At 35.0% G+C, this 22,708-nt stretch overlaps 1 protein-coding gene and 1 pseudogene across 2 annotated transcripts in view; both read right to left on the reverse strand.

Moving 5' to 3' along the window:
• The window catches only part of MDGA2 (MAM domain containing glycosylphosphatidylinositol anchor 2), an 834,858-nt gene that overhangs the window by 350,348 nt on the left and 461,802 nt on the right, over positions 1-22,708 (reverse strand). The window lies entirely within an intron of this gene.
• Positions 7,416-8,992, reverse strand: LOC115930616 (large ribosomal subunit protein uL13-like; annotated as a pseudogene).

Raw genomic sequence — 22,708 nt, forward strand, 5'->3', positions numbered from 1 at the left:
TTAATATATCTAAAATCATTTTTGGTGGTCTTTGTTGCTGAGATGGTGACAATTAACACCTAAAAGACACCTTCATGTAGCAATAAAAAGAAGTAATGAGGCTGTGTTACAATGCCCTAATAAAATGTCACTCTTTTGATTACTTCTCCAGAATTTGTCTGCCAAATCCCATCATTTGTCTCATTTATCTGTCATTTTAGCTGTAGGGTAGTGGTAGCATCTTACAGAAGTGCTCAGGTTCCTGGCTATTTACTAAACAGTCCATGATAAATTCAAATCTGTCACTACACCCAAAATGAGGCTAGAGTTAATTTACTTGTGCAAATTGAAACATGCCAGATCTTCCTTTTGTTTCCGTATAGTTCCTGGACATGGCCACTTTGCTGAAGATGTAGAATATGTCATCCTGTTTATCTTTGATCTCTCAATGTGTAAGTTAAGATGGGGAAGTCGTGGTTCTCATGATAGAAAATGCACAAAAATAGACAAATGCACATAAAGGGCTTAGCACACTAGCTTTCTCATATTAGCAGACAGAAAGCTACTAATTAGTGTCTGCAAAGTCAGTGAATTATGGCATTATTTGAGGTGTCCTAGCCTGGATTCACAGCACACCTAGAGCTCAGAGAATGATAAAATTGTGCTCCTTTCTTCAGGTGCTTTTCAGAGGCATCCTTCAGACAGCTGCTGAAAATGCCATTTGTCACTTGTCATTTATTATAAAATTACATTAAACATGCTATAACAATAAAGGACAGTAGGAAAAAGATTTCCTATAGTGGTCTTCAATTAATTTAGTCGTATGGTATAGTTATTAAATGGTCAGACTTACCTCTTTAGCTACTAAGATCAAAAGCAGAATAAATTTTCTGAAGTCCCTTTAGCACAAGTAACTCAAAAATCACCTCCGCAGCACTATAACTCAAAGAGGTGTTTAAGAAATGTTTCCACGTATTTCCCATAATTATATTTCTATTTTACTATACTGTATCCTAAATAGCAAAATCACATTCTAATAATAGTGTTGAAATTTAACTGAAAGAGATTTTCTAGACACAGCAACAATGCTCTTAAATACTTTGAGAGACAAGACTGATTTAATTAAATAATAACAGATTCGGAAGGTTCAGGCTTAAGTTCATCCAGAAGAATGTGAGTCATTCATTTCCCATTTTTCTTCTGCTGACTGATCAATAATAAAGGCTTTTCTCAAAAGCTATTTTCAAAGTAGCTTCATTTTGATGCATATATAACATAGACAAATTTAATCATCAGTACGTTTTCAGTGAAGAATTGTAGTAAATTCAACCATTTTGATATATATATTTTTTTACAGTATCCACACTTCAAAGTTGTTGAGCCTTTTAAAAATAGGGATTATCCCTTTGCATAAGAGGAATAGTAAATAATTCTCATTCCACTAGGTTAACTGGACCCTTGGGCCCTCTCTAGGAAGCACAGTTTCAAGATAAGCACTTCGATCTGACAAAATAAAGCAATCAGCTAATAATAAACCAGGAACCAATAATAAAACTATAGTATTGAACTGAAGATTCACATAAAGGAATGTCACAGAGATATGATGCTTTAAGTTATCCTAGAATTACAATTAGGAAGTTAGGTGAATCTCACTCTCTCTCTCTCTCACTCTCTCTTTCTCTCTCACTCTCTCTTTCTCTCTCTTCCCCCATCACAACTTTGCAAGATTACTATTACACTAGTTTTTTAAAATAGGAAATCTGAGTTTAAAGACACTTCATGCCTTTCCCACAGCCATTTAGCTATAAAATATAGAGACAGGACCAAATGCATTGTTTGTGTTTTCTGTTGCAATGTATCATTTTCTTACTTATTTTATATATTCTGGAATGACTGTAATATGAATGTGTTTGATTTAAACACAAGCTCTCACTTTTTCTCTCCTGTGCAATAAGGTACAATTCTCATATTTAGGCATAAAATTCAGTGTATCTGTTAAATAATGATAGTACATATTCTATTTAAAACCAGTGGCATAAAAATTTTTCTTCATTCAACTTCAAATTATATTCTTTTCATGTGCACTTTACTTATATTTCAAGTTTCAATGATTGTATTTTGTTTTTAGTTTCCATCAAGGTTAGCAATAGTTTTTAGATTTATTTAACTAGCATGAAAAGCATCCTCTTTCAACAAAATTATTAATAATATTGCTAATCTACTAGAAAATAGAGAAAATATTCTCAAATCTCCAAGGAGCATTTTTAAGCCCTTATTTAAAATTTGAAAATACCTTTTATTAAAATGCAAAGACATTAAGGCCCACCAGCTACTACATCTCAATGCAGGGTGTATTGGATGTGTTTGATGAACTGGTTTTATTGGGCCATGGGAAAATGATAAATAATTAATATAGGCTCATATCTACAAAGTTTAATTATCTTCATATTAAGGTTTCTTTTGATATTCAAATCAAGAAATAACCTGGTGATCTGCAAAACTGAAAACCATATAAAAAGAGATAAGTTCAGTTCATTGACTTTTGTTGTGTATCTTAAATAGAAATTTAAAATGCTATTGCAACAGAGAATTAAAACTTGCTTAAGTCTGTAACTGACGATTGAAAGAAAGGCAGATGAGAAATTTATAAATAGATTACATATTCCCTTCAATCTGTGGATAACATCTTAAGTGCCTGAGAAGTGCATTTATAGAAAGTCATCTGAAAACCATGCCTAATAAAGAAAAATAATTAAAAGCCACGTCTGAAATAAAGTTAAAACTGACACAAAGAGAAAATGCAGCAAATTATGATTTTTGAGCATTCTAGTATTAGCTAATTTTAATTTGATTTACATTTTAAATATATCCTATTTTGGCACTTAGTCCAGGCATTTAGTCATATATATACATATATATATATCACTAGTTAAATAGTAAACTTATAAGGTAGAGTTTTCAAAACAAAGACACATTTACGTAATGACTTTGTAATCTACTTAATTTCTAAGAATATTGCAGTCATTTTTAAAAAGTGTTTTCTGCTTTTAGTTACTTGTTTTCAGGGAAAATGGAACTAGAATACCTTAAAATAAGCTAAATAATTTTCCCTTGAGTTGTAAAATTTACATAAAGCACCAAACACATTGTGTGAAATAATTGGTTCACATTAAACATATTATAGGAGAGTATAAGTAGCTGTAGTAGTAATAGTATAGAGGTTCTCAGTGACAAGAATCCTGGGATGAAGAAATCATTATTTCCATTTATTATTTAAGAGAATGATGCAGAGGTTTTAAATACTGTAAGATTAAACAACTTCTAAGCATTGGAGCCAGAATTTTAAGTACTAGCTGCTTCCTAAGCGTATACTTTTTGCAGTGATTTAACACCGCCCACTAACTTTATATAACATCAGGTCTTACAAGCTACATTATAATATAAACAGATGAATAGTGGCATAACCCTAAAAAGCTACTTTATAAGAGCTTGACATTTTAAGAAGTTAAAAATTATTTTCATTATTTAAAAGTATATTCTCAATTTAGGATTCACGTATCATCATTTACAACATAGGCATTATTAATTTTAGGTTCAAAGGAATATGTGTAGGTTTGTTACATGGGTAAATTATGTGTTGCTGAGGCTTGGTATATGAATAAGCCTATCACCAAGGTAGTGAGCATAATACCTAATAGGTAGCCTTCCAATGCACACCCTCTTCCCCACTGTCTACCCTCAAGCAGTCCCCAGTCTATTGTTCCCTTCTTTGTGTCCATGTGTATTCAGTGGTTAGCTGCCACTTATAAGGGAAAATATGCAGTATTTGGTTTTCTGTTCCTGTGTTAGTTCACTTCAGATAATGGCCTCCAGCTGCATTCATGTTGATCCAAAGGACATGATTTCATTATTTTGTATGACTGCATAGTATTCCATGCTGTATATGTACCACATTTTCCTTATCCAGTCCACCAATGATGGGCATCTAGGTTGATTCCCTGTCTTTGATATTGTGAATAGTTCCATGATGAACACAAAAGTGCATGTGTCTATTTTTATAATACATAATACATATTTATAAGGGTTCATTGCTGCTATTGACTGAATGTTTATGTTCCCTCAAAATTTATATGTTGAAATCTTAACCCCGAATGATATGGTGTCTGGAGGTGGAGCCCTTGGTCAACAATTAGGTAATGAGGGTGGAAGCCTCATGAATGGGATTAGCATCCTTTTAAGAGATAGACCCTTGCTGTCATTCTCTGTTCTCCACCATGTGAAGACAAAGCAAGAAGACAGCCATCTGCAAAGCAGAAAGTGCTCCGTGGCTCACTAGATACCATATCTTCCAGCACCCTGATCTGGGTTTCCCAGACTCCAGAACTGCAAGAAATAAATGTTTGATATTTATGCCGCCCAGCCATCTACGGTATTGTTTGGTAACTTGATTGACTAAGACAACTGCCCTCAGGCATGTCTGTCAGAAATGTTCTTGTTGGTGAATCTGAAACAACAAGATTAGAAAAAAGTACCGTAGGCTGGGCCCGGTGGTTTACGCCTGTAATCCCAGCACTTTGGGAGGCCAAGGAGGGTGGATCACGAGGTCAGGGGTTCGAGACCAGCCTGACCAACATGGTGAAACCCCGTCTCTACTAAAAATACAAAAATTAGCTGGGCATGGTGGTGCGCACCTGCAATCCCAGCTACTCAGGAGGCTGAGGCAGGAGAATCATGTGAACCTGGGATGCAGAGGTTGCAGTGAGCCGAGATTGCACCACTGCACTCCTGCCTGGGCGACAGAGCTAGACTCTGTCTCAAAAAAAAAAAGGACCATAACAGCCAAGAAAGCTTATATTATTTTAGCACTATGGAGTTATGGTAACATATTCAGTCCTTGATTTCCTGCAAAATGATACCATTCATATGCACTTTTGCAGCAATCCTGTTTAAGTAAAAAATGTATTTTTTTTACTTAAAAAAATATTCATAGCCATGTAATTATATCTCTAGCTACAGATATGTGCGTATGAGCAATACGTGTATTGTCTTCATACATTTGCAATGAATTACTTTTGTGTGACCTAGTCAAAACAAACTGGTCAAAACAGCAATTTGTTTAAAATAGATTAAATGGTTAGTCTTTACTTCTTAAACTTTGGCTAGTGATATCTACTTTAACTTGTTTAAAAAATGATTGAGGGCTGGACATGGTAGCTCACGCCTGTAATCCCAGCACTTTGGGAAGCTGAGGCGGGCAGATCACGAGGTCAGGAGATGGAGACCATGCTGGCTAATACAGTGAAACCCCGTCTCTACTAAAAATACAAAAAATTAACCGGGCTTGGTGGCAGGCGCCTGTAGTCCCAGCTACTCGGGAGGCTGAGGCAGGAGAATGGCGTGAACCCGGGAGGTGGAGTTTGCAGTGAGCGGGGATTGTGCCACTGCATTCCAGCCTGGGCGACAGAGCGAGACTCCGTCTCAAAAAAAAAAATTGATAAAATGATAGGATGAGTACTAGCTATAAATGAATACAATTATGATGAAAACATTGCAATGATGCTATGAATATTCTGTTAAAGCTTTCAACCAGACTCATTTAGCAATGTTTTCAAACTTTTATTTTATATGTCTTTTATTTTAAAAGAGAATAGATTAGACATTTGGATGAAGAATAAACTCTCAAATAATTGAAAGAGATGTGATGAGTAATTTTATGTGTCAACTTACCTAGGTTATGGTGCCCATTTGCCTAGTCAAACATTAGTACTTGGAAGTTATTGTTTAGATGTGACTAATATCTTAATCAATAAACGTTGAATAAAACATATTATTCTTCATAATGTGAACAAGCTTAAAGTTGAAAACTTTAAGAACAGAGACTGAGGTTTCCAGAAAAGAAGGAATTCTCTCCAAGACTGCAATATAAAAACTCTGCCTAAGTTTCCATCCTGCTGCTTTGTGAAGTTAGGATTCAAGACTGAAACATTAATTCTTACCTAAATTTCCATCCTACTGACCTGCCTTACAAATTTCAGGCTTGTCAGCTCCCCCAATTGTGGGAGCCAATTTCTTAAAATAAATCTCCTCCTCTGTCCCTCTCCCTCTCTCTCTCTATACATATATATGTCATATATATAATTTGAAATAGTATTTTCACATCAGATTTTTTAAATAAAGACACATAAAACTTGATGTCTAGGTAACTTCCCATCTTCCAATTCAACATTCCAATAATTTTGACTATTTATCCTAGAAACACTTTCTTTAATTCAACAAATCATTATGACAAAGTTAAAGTAAGCATCTCTGAAAGAATAATAAAATTAGTTTTTAAAATATTCACTTTCTACTAATTTTTTGGTTTCACTAATTTGTTGCTTCAAAACCATAAACTTTTATCAGAAATGAAGATTGTAGTAAAATGTCAGTGCTAGAGTGTACCTGAGAAAAACGTCTTCCAACTCACTCATTTCAAAGTGATTGTTGCTCTGAGGTCATACAAATAACATAACAGGATGAAGTCTACTAATAAGATACTACATTGATATCATACTCAAAGAAAAACAATCATACATTATGTGGAGTAAATATTAATAATAAGCAGACAGGTATTTGTTACATAATTGAAGAACAGGAAAAACAAGGACAGTTTCTTCCTCCACTATTTTTTCAGCTTACAGAATAGTAATTCAGATCAATTTGCAAAGAATATAAAGATGGATTTGATAGTCAGAAGTTTTAGAACAACATAATGTATGACATTTCTACTTCATTGCAAGTTTTGGCTTAAATGGCTGACCAATAGTAAAAAGCATCCTTAAGTAAATTTAAAAGTATAAAACCATAATATGGATCTCAGTAACATAAAATACAGATGACATAAGAACCCAGAAATAATATGTAAACCAAATGCAATGAATAAGGGTAAATGAAAGAGAAAATTAGGAGACTGAAACAAAAAGAGAGCTGTTAATAGAGAAAAAATGGAAAAAGAAAACAGAATACATGCTTTATATATATTTATATATTTACTTGTATGTTGTATATATGTGTTTATATATGTATATTCTATATAGTAATAAGGATGACCAAAGAACGAAAAAGGAAGAAGAAAGAACCTAATAGTGGAGAAGCCTTAGCACAAAAAAATCACCAATTATCACCACCATATATGGCATTTTTAATTTATTTTTTGCTGAAGTAAAATGTAATCAAATACAATAGAGCTAAAATAATTAGAAATATTTATTGAAGACAGAACAGAATGAACGAAACAATCTAAAAGAATATCATATTTCTAAAATTATTCTTTTTATAGAATAAATCTGTTTCACTGGAGGCAATCAAGTAAGAGTTTAATGCCATAATCAATATATGACATTAGTTTTTAATTACTCATATATGCAACCACTTCCCTTTTTCTATTTTTCTTTTCTTTTTTTTTCTTTTTTTTTTTTTGAGGAGTTAACAGTCTTTATTGGGCTCAGACCAGGAGTCCGTGAGTCTTGAAGACCTCTGTATATTTGTCAATTTTCTTCTCCACGTTCTCGGCCTGTTTCCGTAGCCTCAAGAGCTGTTTCTTCTTCCAGTACTGGATCTTGGCCTTCTCCTTCCTCTTCTCCTGCAGGGTGGCTGTCACTGCCTGCTACTTCCAGCCAACCTCTTGAGCCAGGCGCCCCAGTTAGGCAAACTTTCTTGCAGGCTTCAAACGCACGACCTTGAGGGCAGCAGGAGCCACCATCCATTTTTTTCTTGTCATAGGGCGGTGGGATGCCGTCAAACACCTTAAGGCAGTCCAGAGCGGCCTGGCCTCGCTTGGTCTTGTGGGGCAGCAAGCCTCGCTCGGTCCGAACTTCAACGGGTTTCTGTAGAAATTGCCAGAAATGTTGATGCCTTCGCAGCATACGACCACCACTTTCCGGCCCAGCAGTATCTGTTTAGCCACAATGGCCGCCAGGCGGCCCAGGAGATGGCCTCGACCATCAAGCACCAAGACCTGCACCTCCGCCATCTTCGGCAGCAGCTTGGGAAAGCCCCTTTTTCTATTTTTATTGCATTAGCTGCTAGTTTACCTGCTCCATCAACTTCTTGAGGAACATTTTTCACCTGGTTTATAACCCCTCTCTCTTACATGATTCCTGCTACCAAATGCTGTGATTTCAATATCCGCATCAATACATCCTCACTAACTCCATATTCCCTAATACCCTCTACTGAAAGGACAGTCACTTCCATTTCACCTCAGCAACACTCTCACAAAAGTATTACCTAGACCTTAGGATCACACAAAGACATCCTAGCTCTGAAATTATAAACCCAGATTGTTCTCCCTTTTACCTTGGCCTCCCATCTCCTGTTCTTTCTCTGTCTTGCCTGGTGCACCTACTCATCAACCTGACTGAAGCCTTAGTGCTGTTTCACAAGCCTCTCTCCTCCAAGTAAATGGCATGTCCTATGTTTCACAATACTTGTCTCAAATATGTAGAATTCTCTTCAGACCTCTAACCCAACTGTAGCTCACATTCTCACCAAAATAACTTTCTATTTTAGTGTCTCAAAATGGACAACACATACGAACTCTTTCAACTTCCTAGCCACTGCCAGCCTACTTTATCTGTTTTTCTATTTCCTTCTTGTCTACCTTTGTGTTACAAAGACAGTTTTTCCTAAAGTTATCTGAGTTTTTATTCCAGTCCCTCCAGATTCTCAATTCCATCAAATATCCTCTCAGCTTTACATCATTTATCTTTCTTCCCACTCATCATCTGTAAAATGGGACTTGTACCTATTTAATGTATTAGGTGAAATCCTATATGTAAAGCACTTGACACATGTACAGTACATATTAAATGCTATGAGATGTTATTTTATTATTGTTAGTAGAGTACCAGTAGTATTAATAGATAGTGATATAATTTTAATATACATGAAGTCTTTTACACCTAAATATAAACAAATTAAAGATGACATATCCCACTGCCTCTTCCTTTCACTCTTACTCTTTTTCTTCTTAGCATCCTTTATTGAGTTCTTATCATGTCATTCATCATTTTAAACCTTTCTATAGTTGTAAAACTTAAAATCCTTATAATGGGCTTAACACTTTTGGGGGGCAAATAGCAAGTACTTGATTAACGTTAGTAAAAGTAGTTGTGATGATTAGATAATAAAAACAACTGTACAGATATCATCATGGGCCTTTGATAAAGAGCTAGGGAAATTGTCCAAGGCTATAAACCTAGAAAAAGGTGGAGATGTATGCTTGCAATTAGATTAACTCATTAATACATTTGCTTAACAATCCCTACCCTTGGAAGCTTTCCATTAACTTCCTGATTTTTGTTTAAAAAGGGCCTTTTATCAGGCACCAACCCATGTGAAGGTCACAATGGCTGTCAAAGACAACAATCCTTCTTGGAGCTTTTGTCTCCTATAACCTAGCATGCCATTTGTCGGTAGGAATTAAGAGCTGACCTTCCTGAGCTCTGACTTTGTGTCAGCCATTGAACCAATAACTATACAGGCCCTGACTAATTTTATCCTTACAGCAATCCTATAAGGGAGGAATTGTTATTATTGTCTCCATTTTACAAATGAGCAGCATTTAGTTGCATGAGGTTCAGACAGTGAAAATATCTGAATTATAAAAATTTATACAAGTGACAAAGTGTAAATCCAGGATGAGAAGCCAGCAGCTTGGCTCATGTTTGTACTCACAATGGTGCTCTAATCACCTTAATGCCCAAGTTAGTAGCACATAATACTGAATACATACTTGTGGGACAAATGTTAATGCTATAGAACTTATATAACACATAGCTAAATGCAATGTTAAGGAAGATCTTTGAAATACTGGAAAATAACTTTTCTCTCCAGTTTGGTGTTTTAAATACCTAAAAAGAGTTTCCAATTCTCATGTTCAATTTGAAGCTAAAGGATTTGTGTTTATGGTCTTAACATATACCTAGACATTAAAAAAGGAGAAGAGTAAAAGCAATTACAGATCCTATCATGAACACCACCTGGGCACTCTGCAGTAACAGGAATCCAGGTATTTCTTATTTGGCTATAACAAGGTAGAAGCATTTCATTAATCTAATATTTGGCACTAGTTTCCCCAAAGAGATCACTCTTTAAAAATACATTTATAGGTGTTCAGGGCGAAGGTAAAGCTGGGAGTTCAGGAGGGAGGGCCTATCGGGGCTTAGAGAAGGGGGATGCTATTTGTCATGACATGGGAGTTGATGACAGATGGGGAAAGAGACTTGCTTTGTGGGTCCTGAAAGGAAGAAGGAAAGAGAAGCATGCAGGGATGAATGGTGCCAGGAAGACAGAGAATGTTTGAATACACTGAGGGAACACAAGAAACTAGGATCAATGATTCCATCAGGTCCAGGTAGAGATTTAGGTATTGCTAGGAGCCTCAATCATATCTGGACAATTTTCAATTAAGTCTTCTGGGCTCATGGAGGCTTGGTGGTAGTGGAGTTTTGGTGTGAAAACAAATGGCACCACGCTTTATGATTGGCCCAAGCAAGATTGCACAGTGACAGAGAAAGAGAAGTAGAAGCTCAGGAGGCAGAAGGCTTTGTGAACCAGGGTAATTTTCAGAAACCCTGGGGGAAGACTTTTGACAGAGTGTTAAAATGACACACCTAGTTTTGATTCAAGAGATTTGGGCTTAGACCAAGAGTCTTCAAATGTTTTAAATCACAAGCGATTAGGATATATAACCAGAGTTAAAACCCGCAATATGGTTTCAGAGCTATGAGAAGGAAACTTATCTAAAAATACTTCCTGAGGATACACTCTAATTGCAACAGAGCAGATAAATGTCTTTGGGGTCTTTAGGCAAGGTAAAAGAGGTGGTGAGATCTGACAGGTGTCAATAAGAAAAATTCGAGTTGGCACATAATAATATTTAGAAAAGTACAAAGATGAAAAATTCAAACAGAATTAGAAATGAGCATATACACAGTGAACATTTTGAAAGGACTATACAATCTTAATTGAAAGGCTTGCTAATTAATTTTTTATGCATACTAAGACTGGAGTCATTCTACTTTGTTTTATCCAGCAGTTACAGTCAATATTACCAATATTACCATTCTTGTCTTAGAACAACACTACATGTTTAACTTCCAAGAGAAGATATATGGTAGACAAAGCTGAATGGAAATGGACTTACCATGGAGAGAAAATTAAGCAGCAACAATTTAGTAAAATGATTTTATTATAAAGTTATGCAGAAAATGTGTTAATTTATGCATATATGTCTTTCAAGTAAAATAAAACACAAATTAAATGGGAAAGGAAATCCTGAAATAGAAGTGAAAAACTAAAATCTTCTCTGTCAAAAGGTTAATGCACTTACTGAAAAAGTATATAATAATCAGTTACTTCATTTTAGGTATACTTTGCATTCTCTTCTAAGCTAGAGTACAGAAACTATATTCATGGGTTTTTAAAAATACATTATCTCATTCCTCTAATTCCCATCGGTTGCAACACCTTCTTCATACCTAGTATTATTCTATTAACAGTGGAACTTCAAAAAGGTGTGCTCACTAAATGAATTAGCTTGTTGACAATAGTTTACAACAGTTCAGACTCATAGTGAACTTGTTATTCACTATGTTATTAATAAAACATGTTATTTGCTAAATGACATGCTAAAAAGGAAAATGTGCTAGTTTTCTATTTCTAATGTTGAGTTCTTCTACTACCAACATTATATATTCTAAAACAATTTTACTATGTACCAATTGTGGGTACACAGTTACAAGACTTAATTTCTAATTCCTATTTTTGCCAACAACATGCTGTGAAGATTTGAACAATCTATTTAAATTGGAGTGGCCTAAGTCACAAATGTAGACAAGAGGGCTTCTATTGATTGCTTTCTCTCTCTCAGCCCCTTCATCATTCACACATATACTAGCAAATTTTTTCAAATGACAAATGATATATATAGATACATAACATACATATATAGTTTGTTTCTGTCTGTACGTGTATATGTGTGTTTGTGTGTATATATATCTGCATATGTGTATATATATGTGCGTATGTATGCATATATATGTAGCCCCATTCTCCCTGTCAGAAAAATATCTCCCTCTCACCTAGACTTGCTAAGTCAACTCTTTCTTGACAACTTCAACACTTCCTTTGATCATGATGGTCTTTAGCGACTATTTATTCCCCTCAGCTTCTGTAATATCTCTTCCTTGTGCTTATGATCTTATGTCTATTCTTACTTCTCAAAGAGTCTATAATTTATTATTGGGTAGATAATATGCTTTATACATTTTAATATCTCCAAGCCTAATGGGTATTCAGAAAATGTTTATTGGTACATTATTAAAATTATTCAGAACTGTTCTTAGAAAAAGTAAATATATGTTTATTAGAGGTCTATTTTTCCTTCCATACTACAAAAAACACTCAAAAATCTTCATTCTAGATGATTTCTGCTTAATGTGAAATATCCTTTCAATAGAAAAAAGTTCATAATTAAATAATCTAAAACTTTTGCAGATGATTAAGGATGTTTCATCCAATTTTTTCATTTAGAAAGGAAAAAACAAGCTTAGACGTAGAAAAGTAAGTCTCTTTGTTAAATTCACAATTTTGCAAGTCTGAGAGCTAACACAAGGAGAAATGGAACCATGATCTTCTAATCTTAGCTTAGCATTTCAGCTACTACAACAATGATCTTAACTCTGCTATGCTGGATTCTACTCTCTCTGATGATATAACCATGCTGGCTCTGTTTACCACTGTGTTCCCAGCACTGAGTCACACAAAATCTGCGACACAGAAGTCATTTGATAATGGTTTGTTGAATGAATACTGAATGCTTCACTATATACTGTACCATATGAAGTAGAATTTTACTCCCACAAAGGGCACTATTCAAAAACATTGTTTTGCAGATCTCAGTCTCACATTGAAAATACTGCTGTTCATAGAAAAAAGAAAGAAGATAGCTAATTTGTAACACTGGGTTTTCCAACCAAAACATACTGACCCCTCAGAGAACTGCCATTAAGATTATTAGTTACATTGTTCAATTCCCACCTATGAGTGAGAATATGCGGTGTTTGGTTTTTTGTTCTTGCGATAGTTTACTGAGAATGATGGTGCACATGTACCCTAAAACTTAAAGTATAATAAAAAAAAAAAAAGATTATTAGGTACTTGCTCTCTTTTTCATAATATACATATGGACAAATGCCATGTCTTTGCCTGAATGCTTTCTTTGAGGAAATTTATAAGAACACGATGTTTAAGCAGTAAGTTGTTATCATTGAGAATGAGTTATCACAGACTTTAGTTTAAAACATATAGAGAGGCCAGGCCTGGTGGCTCATGCCTGTAATCCCAGCACTTTGGGAGGCTGAGGCAGCAGAATCTCTTGAGTCCAGGAGTTTGAGATTAGCCTGGTTAACAGAGTGAGACCTCGTCTGTACAGAAAGAAAAAAAAAATAGCTTGGCATGTTGGCACCTGCCTGTAGTCCCAGCTACTCAAGAGGCTGGGGTGGGAAGATTGCTTGAGCCCAGGAGTTAAAGGTTGCAGTAAGTTAGGATCACTCCACTGCACTCTGGCTCTGTCTCAAAAATAAAAATAAAATAAAATAAGTATATAGGTAGGGCTGGGTGTGGTGGCTCACATCTGTAATCCCAGCACTTTAGGACGTGGAAGCTGGAGGATTGCTTGAGGCCAGGAGTTCAAGACCAAACTGGGCAACATGCAAGACTCAGTCTCTACAAAAAACTAGTAAATTAGCCAGCCACGGCAGTGTGCACCTGGAGTCCTAGCTACTCAGGAGGCTGAGGTGAGAGGATCACTTAAGCCCAGAAGTTCGAGGATGCAGTGAGAGCTATTATTGCACCACTGTACTCCAGCCTGGGCAACAGAGTGAGACCTTGTCCTAAAAAATGGAGAGATGATAGATAGATGACTGATAGACCATTTCTTAGAAGTCAGAGATCATGAAAGTCCACAAGTCTAAAGAAGGATGAAGATAAAAATTCAAATGCACATTTTAAAAGAGATAACATCAAACAGTTTAATTTTATCTCCAGTGCCCTTAAGTAATTAAGCAACACGTGTTTCTCATGCCCTAAGTTCGTCACTGAGTTGTTCATTTGGACACAGTTACAGTAAATAATGACATAAGGTGACCTCTACTCTGTAGGAGTTTACAAGACCTTTGGGAGAACAAAATGTATAGCTATGAATATGGAGGTCAAGAAGCATGATAGAGGATGGGGAGCAGGGAGGTGAGGTCGAAGGATGTTGCTTTAGGAGGATGAGGAATTTAATTTCAACAGAACAGGAGAAAAAATAAGCAGAGGGGCTTGGATTTGTATTAATCAAAAACATAGAAAGAACGTAAATTTTTAGCGGCAAGTACTGTGATAAGCATTGAATTTAAGGAAGATTGATCTGGCAATAATCTGCGGAATAAATTTAAGGAGAGAACTATGATTGAAGGAGAGGTCTGCTGGGAGGCCTTTTGCAGGAACCAGGTGTGAAGTGATGAGAGACTGGAATAAGATAGTGGAAGTGGGATTAAAAAATGGAATTTGTTCCCCTTTCTCTATTTTAGCTCATTCTGAAAACTGGAAAATATTTCTAAAAGCTTTTTTTCACATGTTCCCTTCTACATTTAGAATACAGCGCTTAGGGATGGACACCTGAAAACGTTTGAAACAAACCCTTTCATTTACTTCATTCACAGCCATCTGGATGTCTTGATTGCATATCTGCCTCAGCGTTACCTCATGAAACAGGGATTTTTATATTCTAAGCCTGGTGACAAACTCAAGAGATCATGAATAAAAACACTGCAGTGCCCTCTAGTAGGGTGCAGAAATTTTCACTTCACTTTCAGTTTAAGAGATTGAAAGTAGGCTGCTTTTCAGACACTTCAGTATTTCATGGATCAATCACACCAGTATGTTTCAGAAGCTAAGACGTATTAAGTTTTTCCCTCTATCAAGAGAGAACAGAGTTAAGTTTTTGAAAATATCAAGTATCGAAGCAAGGTCAGATGTACTCTGTGACACCCTTCTCAAGAATCATTTCCTTCAATTATCAAAGGGAAAAAATAAAATAAACTCTTGTCTTAAAGTTGAAGGTACAAATCATTTTAATTTTAAAGAGCTTCTTATTTTGTATGAATCTCATGGCTTTTTTACTCTCTCTGAGAATCCGTCCACCTTATCCTATAATGCCAGTCAACAATGGATATTTAAAGTACTTGACCTGACTCACGGTATAGACCAAACAGCAAAAGCAAAGGTAGCCAGGTTTCCTTGAAACTGTTATAAATTTAAATTCGATAGTATAATGTATTCTGAATACATTCAGAGAAAGTATGGCCTCAAGTGCTAAATAATTAAGTAAGCAATAATTTACCTTTCAAACTTTTACTTTACCTTCTGTGTGACTCAGAATTTGCTGGACTTTAAAATACGTGGGAAAAAAACACATTAAACATCCTCCCTTTTTTATATTCAAACCATTTTATTAGCTCACTTTACTCGTACAAATTACATTCCTTCTCTAAACTCTTTTTTTTTTTTTTTTATTTATGAAATGTCTGTGCAATACAGAGTTGACGGTAGCAGACTTTGCCCTCAGGGAGAAAGCTAGATTCAGAGGGCTCCATGAACTGCCTGGAAATCAGAACGCTGGATGCCAATGTCCATTCTCTGGCTGACTCAGCAGGAGCATCTGCCCGCCACATAACCTTTGGCTAGGGAATCCCACCTAGACAATGGACTGTGTTTCTTAAGGGCCTTTTATTCAGTTTAACCATAGATTTACCTCTTTTAAATGACCAAATTTATAAATAATTTTTAGATGAAAGAGAATCTTTACGAAATTTAGATGTGAACATTTTAAAAGATCTCTTGGTAACAATAAGAGCAAAAGTATAAACACAGTCACACATTCGAATAGCCTTCTATCTTTAAGAAAAACACTACAAGCTTTCATTACAAATGTATTCCTGAGAATACGTTTGCTCAGGAATGGATAGTTTTTATAAGAGTAACAACCTAGAAATTAAATGCACACTGATGTAATGATTATATCCATTTTTTTTTAATTCCTTAACATATTTAGTGAGAGGGCTAATGAATGTCATGCATCACTTTTCCCTTAGTACTTTTGATATGTAAACAAATTTTTTAGATTTACTCATCTAATTTTTAACCAAAATACTTTTAGGTCTATTTTTCATGTCTCCAACTAATTATAAGGTTCTACAGGCAAAAGCCTTGTATTTTTGTTGTATCTCTCACCAGTAGTTCGAGTAGACTGGTTTTCATATTGTAGGTCATCAGTTAACATTGCAAACTGACAGACTAATTGAAATGGCCTTCCTAGCCCTCCAGCTCAGAAGGCTTATAGAATGCCTGAGATTTTCAGAATCAGGTTGAATGAGGGACCTAAAGGCAGTAGGAACAGGTGCAGAGCAACTGAGGGAAAGCTGACAGTTGCCATTCTGATGATGTATTTGTGAGATTCTGGAATACTCCAGTAGGTGCTCTGTGAATGCATCTTAAGAGGGTGCATTTGACCAGTACTGAATGGATAATAATTGAGATAGGACTAAACTGATTTAAAAGTAATTCTTCTCTAATGTCTTCTGAACACGAATCAGTAAACAGGTATGTAATAGGATTTTTGACAAAGCTCTTTTATTAGGAACTCTAATACTATTTGGAAATTAGATTGGTTGTATGTCCCACTTGTAAATAACACTGATAAGCAAGTACTCTTCATTGGTATAATTCAGAAAATTGCAAAATCCTGTCTCAAATTTTATTAATAGGGCAATTTGCATGACAGCAACTCATTTTAATAAGCACTGTAATTGCCACATCAAACATTATTAAGACCTTCCAAACCCAAGGCTGATGTTTTGGGAGGATGGGTGGTGGGTGAGAAAATTTTGCTTAATAGGATTTACATAAAGGATTGTCTTCTTTCCAGGGTTTGTCACGTTTCCAGAATTCCCATTAGTCATTCTAGCCCTTTTCCTAAACTTTTCTGTCCAAAAATCAAGTTGATGGTTCCAATAAAAATAAACTCATTGTCAATAATATTTTGCTGTTTGGTTTATAATTCTTTCTAACACAGGTAAATTGTACTTGCAAAATAAACTGATAATATGTTATACTAATCTCCCAGGTGAAAATGTAATAAATCAGACAAGGACCAAAAATATCACTGCTTGTTCTGAACATAATGAAATGCAGCAATCTACCTAAGTGACATGAAAGTAGGGGATAAGCTTCAGAAATAAGAATGCTTGCAACATGTTTAATGGATATTGGAAAAGATTTGTCTCATGTGTGAACAGTGTCTGTACACATAAAAACTTATTAAGCTAATGCCTCTCAGTCTAATTTCTTTTTGAATTAAAAATAAGTTTTAATCAAACCCTAACCTTTACAGTTATATGGCCTCTATTACCCTATGAACCACACAGTCATGACTAAGAATAAGTGAAAAAATTAGATGAACACACTCTTAGAAAATTGTTTAAATGTCCTCAAGAATCTTAAGGTAACAAATATATTTGGGAATAAGCACATCAAAATTCTATGAAACCATTTTTTTTCCTACCTAGGATATACTCTTTCTTCCTCCAAAGATAGATTTTAGGGTTCTCAATAAGTGGCCATTGCTTCTTAGGACAAATGAAGCAGTATCGGTATTAGAATGCTGACCCTCATCAGTAGTTCTGCAGTTATAAAATTACAACTGCAGGGGCTGGGCACAAGTGGCTCACGCCTGTAATCCCAATACTTTGGGAGGCTGAGGCTAGAGGACTGCTTGAGGCCAGGCATTTGAGACCAGCTTGAGCAACATAGCAAGACCCCACTATGCATGCCTGTAGTCCTAGCTATTCAGGAGCCTGAGGCAGGAGGATCCCTTGAGCCCAGGAGTCCAAGGTTACAGTGAGCTATGATTGCACTGCTGCACTGGAGCCTAGGTAACACAGCAAACCCTGTCTCTAAAAAAAATAAAACATAAAAAAAAGAAAGTTACAATTTATTTATTTTGCATCTTACATAAATGGCAGATCATCATTCATATGGTAAAAACATTGGCAGTAAAAGTTCAACATAATTATGACATAATTAACAGTCTATCTTTCAATTTAAGCTCTCATTTCTCCCCCAAACCCACCATCTTAACCACTAGTCCCTAAATTATGTGGGATTATTCTCCCTTATTTCGTGCCTTTAATCAAATTTCTCACCCATTAAAAGATACCTTTGGCCTTCCCCACTACTCTGTTAAGAATGGTGAGGGGTCTGATATTTTCCCTACTTGCTGGCTAATATGTTAGCCTGCCACAGTTTCATGGATGCTAACCAAAAACACAAGACTCCTGGGTCTGAGAGAAAAGACCTCATTACTGAAGCCTCGAAAGTATGTGCTTCCTGTCTTCATAGGTTTTCCCACCTTAATTTTCATATGGACAATGTGTTGGGCAGCCCAGGTGAATGCCAGGCACACCATTGGTTTTTGACACAGCTAAGAGACCCTGAGCTCAGGAAGCTCCCCATCTTATAAAGGTCCTGCAAGAAAGCCTGATTATCTTTGCCCCTGAGGTAGATATTATCTTTACTATCCTGGTCAGGAAACAAATCTGCCCTCTTACCTAAAGGCAGACACTATCTCTATTGTCCAAGGCTGTTTGTTACACAAACACTCTTGAAAAAAGGAGTTCTGAACAAAAGCTGCCAAAAAACGTGTAGAACTGCCAGGGAGAATTCTTTCAAAACCCATCCTTAAAATTGCAATGTAAATCCTACTTCTTTCATAAGAGGCCACAATAAACTTTTACTTCCAGCACTACATTTTCAGGGTCATTAGCATATCATTCACTGTTGTGTTGCATAATTTATGTTATTAACCTTATTACTTAACATTTGTAAACCATTTAAATGAATTAAATTGTCACTTTGTCTTCTTAAGTAGTTTAAACCCATCGAAGGTACAAATTATTTAATAAGTTCCTTTTTAGCCCACAAAATTCAGTGGAGCTATATTTTGAATAGACACTCAATGAATGACATAAAAGTCAAAGTTATTTTTTAAAATATTTTATTCTAAACAACATGTAAGAAAATTGTAGTGGAAATTAACCTAAAGAGTTTTATTCTAAAAAGTTTAGAAGAAAAATTAGTTATCAGAATGTAGTACCAACATTCCCTATGCTATTTGCCTATCTTTTATATAGGAGATAATATGTTTTTAGTCAACTTTATTTGGTGTTGAATATAAAGGAATACCAATTCTTATGAATAAATAAAGTGTGAGTATAAATCTAGTTTTAAGTTTTTGAATTAATAATGATCTGCTAAAATTTGGAATGAAATTGGTTTTGACTTCATGGAGCTTAGTAACAAGAACCTCCAAGGTAAAAATCTTCAAATCTGTACTTTATTAATTTTTTAAAAATCAAACCATGCAAGTGCAGTTTTAAAAGCCAAATAATGATACATCAAACAACCCTAGGTATTTCCAATACCCAGAGGCAACCTTTTCTAATGCATCTCCTCTTAACTATTTATAAATGGTTTTGCCTTCATATTTTTAAGTGTTCAACTTCTATTTATAGACTTATTTTTCATTTTCACATTGTCTTACTGATTTCTTCTTACAGAAAGGAAGCATTTAACTCTTATACTAACCTCCTCTCATCCACTATATATTTATAGCATGCCTTTGGTTAAATCAAGTGTTGCTATTATGACTATGCAAGCGATCTTTACCACTGAACCTTGTAGTATATTTGGATTACATTTCATTTCATACAGCTTTTTACATTCCCTTAATAACTCACATATTTTGTATACTCAATTTTGTATCCACCTATCATTACCATATTATTAAGCTTTCCATGAGAATTTGTCTCTAAAATATCAGGTAAGCATCCATTATTCCAGCTTCAGTCTGTCCCGGTTGCTTCTGAAGCTCAATGTATGACAGGCTTCTATTGTCGTGCTGTCCTGCTTCCTTATCATTCTGAGATTAACTTCAATATCTTCCTATACATAGCCTCTTATTTTGGGGATGATATTTCTTCCTTTTTTGTTTACTTCTTAGTTTTGGAGGAAAATAGATAAAAGTAGTATCCTCAGCAAGGGTGCATTAGCCAAAAAAAATTGAAATCTTATAGGTCTAAAAATGTCTTTCTTCTTCTTTGATATTTGAAAAAATAGCCTGGCCATACAGAAGATTCTAGTTGAAATAATTTTCCTTCAGAATTTCAAAAGCTTTACTCAGTTGCCTTCTAGCCCCAGATTTCCATTGTGCAGACCTGTGCCATTTTGATTCCTAATTTTTTATATGTGAGCATTTTGGAAAAAATAAAAACTCTTTGGACATTTTAAAGAGCTTCGTTTCTTTCCTAATGTTTTGAAGTTGCATGCTGATATGTGCATTGAAGATTTATTTCATTGTGTTAAGGATCCAGTGGTAGCTTTATAATTAAGAACACATGTCCAACTATGATAGGAAATTCTTAATTTAAAAAAAACGTCACTTTGACTGTTTGGAACGCTTATTATTCAAATGTTTGATCTGCTAGATAAATACTCTCATTTTCTTATCTTCTTATGTAGTATCTACTTGATTGTAAAATTTTGTTTTACTGTTTGTTTTCCAGCCCTTCTGCTGATTTTTATGTTATCACTTTTAATATGTAAGAGCTATTTTATATTCTCTGAAAGTCCCTTGTTTGTGTTTTCCTGTTCTTGTTTCATGAATGCAGTATTTTCCTTTTTTTTCTGAGAATACTATTAGTCCATTTACATACCACTATAAAAAACTGCCCAAGACTGGGTAATTCATGAAAGAAAGAGGTTTAATTGACTCACAGTTCAGCATGGTTGGGGCGACCTCAGTAAACTTACAATCACAGCGGAAGGCAAAGAGAAAGCAAGGCACCTTCTTCGCAAGGCGGCCGTGCTGAGCACACAATGGAAAGAGTACCTTTTTGGCGAGTAGTAGCCAGCTTCTTCACAAGGAAAAGTACCGAGCGAAGAGGGGGAAAGAGTCCCTCATAAAACCATCAGATCTTGTAAAAACTCAGTTACTATCACGAGAACTGCATGGAAGAGACCACCTGCATGATTCAATTACCTCCACCTGGTCTCTCCCTTGACACGTGGAGATTATGGTGATTATAATTCGAGATGAGATTTGTGTGGGCATGGGGGAAACTATGTTCAGACACTCAGAAGACACTCAGAAGCGATTTTCCCCAACAACAACAACAACAAAAATTGTAATTGGTTAGCTTTTGATCAGAAATATTTGCATAAATAACCAAATCAGATTCGGGAAATTCAAGTCACTGTGTGGTTATAAAATCTACCAGCCTATAAACATATTTTATCAATAAATCATATTTCCTAAAACTCTTGGAATGCTTTTACAATTCTTAAATGATAAAATTATAGGTCCTATAAATTGAGGAACATGATTATAATAATTTTTCAAACTGTATTCTTGATTAACATAGTAAAAAAATGCATGTGGTAGTTCCTTTATAAAATCTATATAGCTTAATATTTTCTACTAAATTTTAGAAAATTATGTGGGAAAAAGTTGCCAATAAAGATACATAAACTTTCTCAAAGTGATCAAAATGTTAATATAGATATTACAAAGATTTCAAAATATCTAAAGAAAGTCATCTCATTTTATATTATTCACCATTGTGTCAAATTCCTTTCCTGAAACTACATTTCCTCATCAAAATAATGACTGGTTAGCACATAATTTTATTTTAGGAAGGTTTTAGCTCTAAAGGTAGAAACTTGTAGAACGTGGGATTTACTGAGAGGTACCCATTTTCACTACTATAAAAACTCTCTAAGACTACTGATGCATTACATTAATATATACATTATGTGTTATTATACATCAATAGATTATGGGGCAGATTTTAGAGACAATCTTTTACAAGGGATTCAAGAATAAATTCTAACATTATTAATTATTCTTTTTGTTAAACCAAGTCATAGTCTGCCTCAGCTTGGTGTTGTAAAAATAGTTTTTACTGCTGATTTTGCATGAGTGTATTTTGTTTTTATGCATATCCTGCTTCCAAGTTGTACTGATGTTGATGAAAGTTCCACATGTGAAATCAGTTTAGAAAAAAAAACAGAAACCTACAATGCAGTGGATGATTTTAAAGGCATGATTCCAGATAAAAACAGTCCTTTTTTTTTTAGCATTTCCTAAAATAGTTAAAGCAAAAGTACCTGAAATAAATTAAGTCATTCACTTGCTTATAGTTTGTATAAATGAATATCTATTCAACTAAGCTGTCCAACATTCAATCAAAATTAGAGCACAAATAAATCTTAAGGATTATAATTCAATTTTAGACACCAACATTGCCAGATTTAAACATAACATGAATACAGTAGTCATGTCTTTATCAACAATGATAAAGCATGTTTTAAATTATAGAAACTCAGGTAGAGAAAATGTACTTGAACCTAAAAACTCTGGTCTTCAATCAAGGTTGTATTTGGAGCACATGGACTCCTTAGATAGGTCTAGTGGTCTCTATTGTTAAGTGTTCTTATCACTCAAAGGATGTTTGAAAATTTACTATCTGAAGGAATTAATTTATTCGAGCCCTCAAAAATAGGAATAACTACTTTAAATGTATGT

Source organism: Gorilla gorilla, chromosome 15, assembly GCF_029281585.2.
Source record: "Gorilla gorilla gorilla isolate KB3781 chromosome 15, NHGRI_mGorGor1-v2.1_pri, whole genome shotgun sequence".
NCBI lineage: Eukaryota > Metazoa > Chordata > Mammalia > Primates > Hominidae > Gorilla > Gorilla gorilla.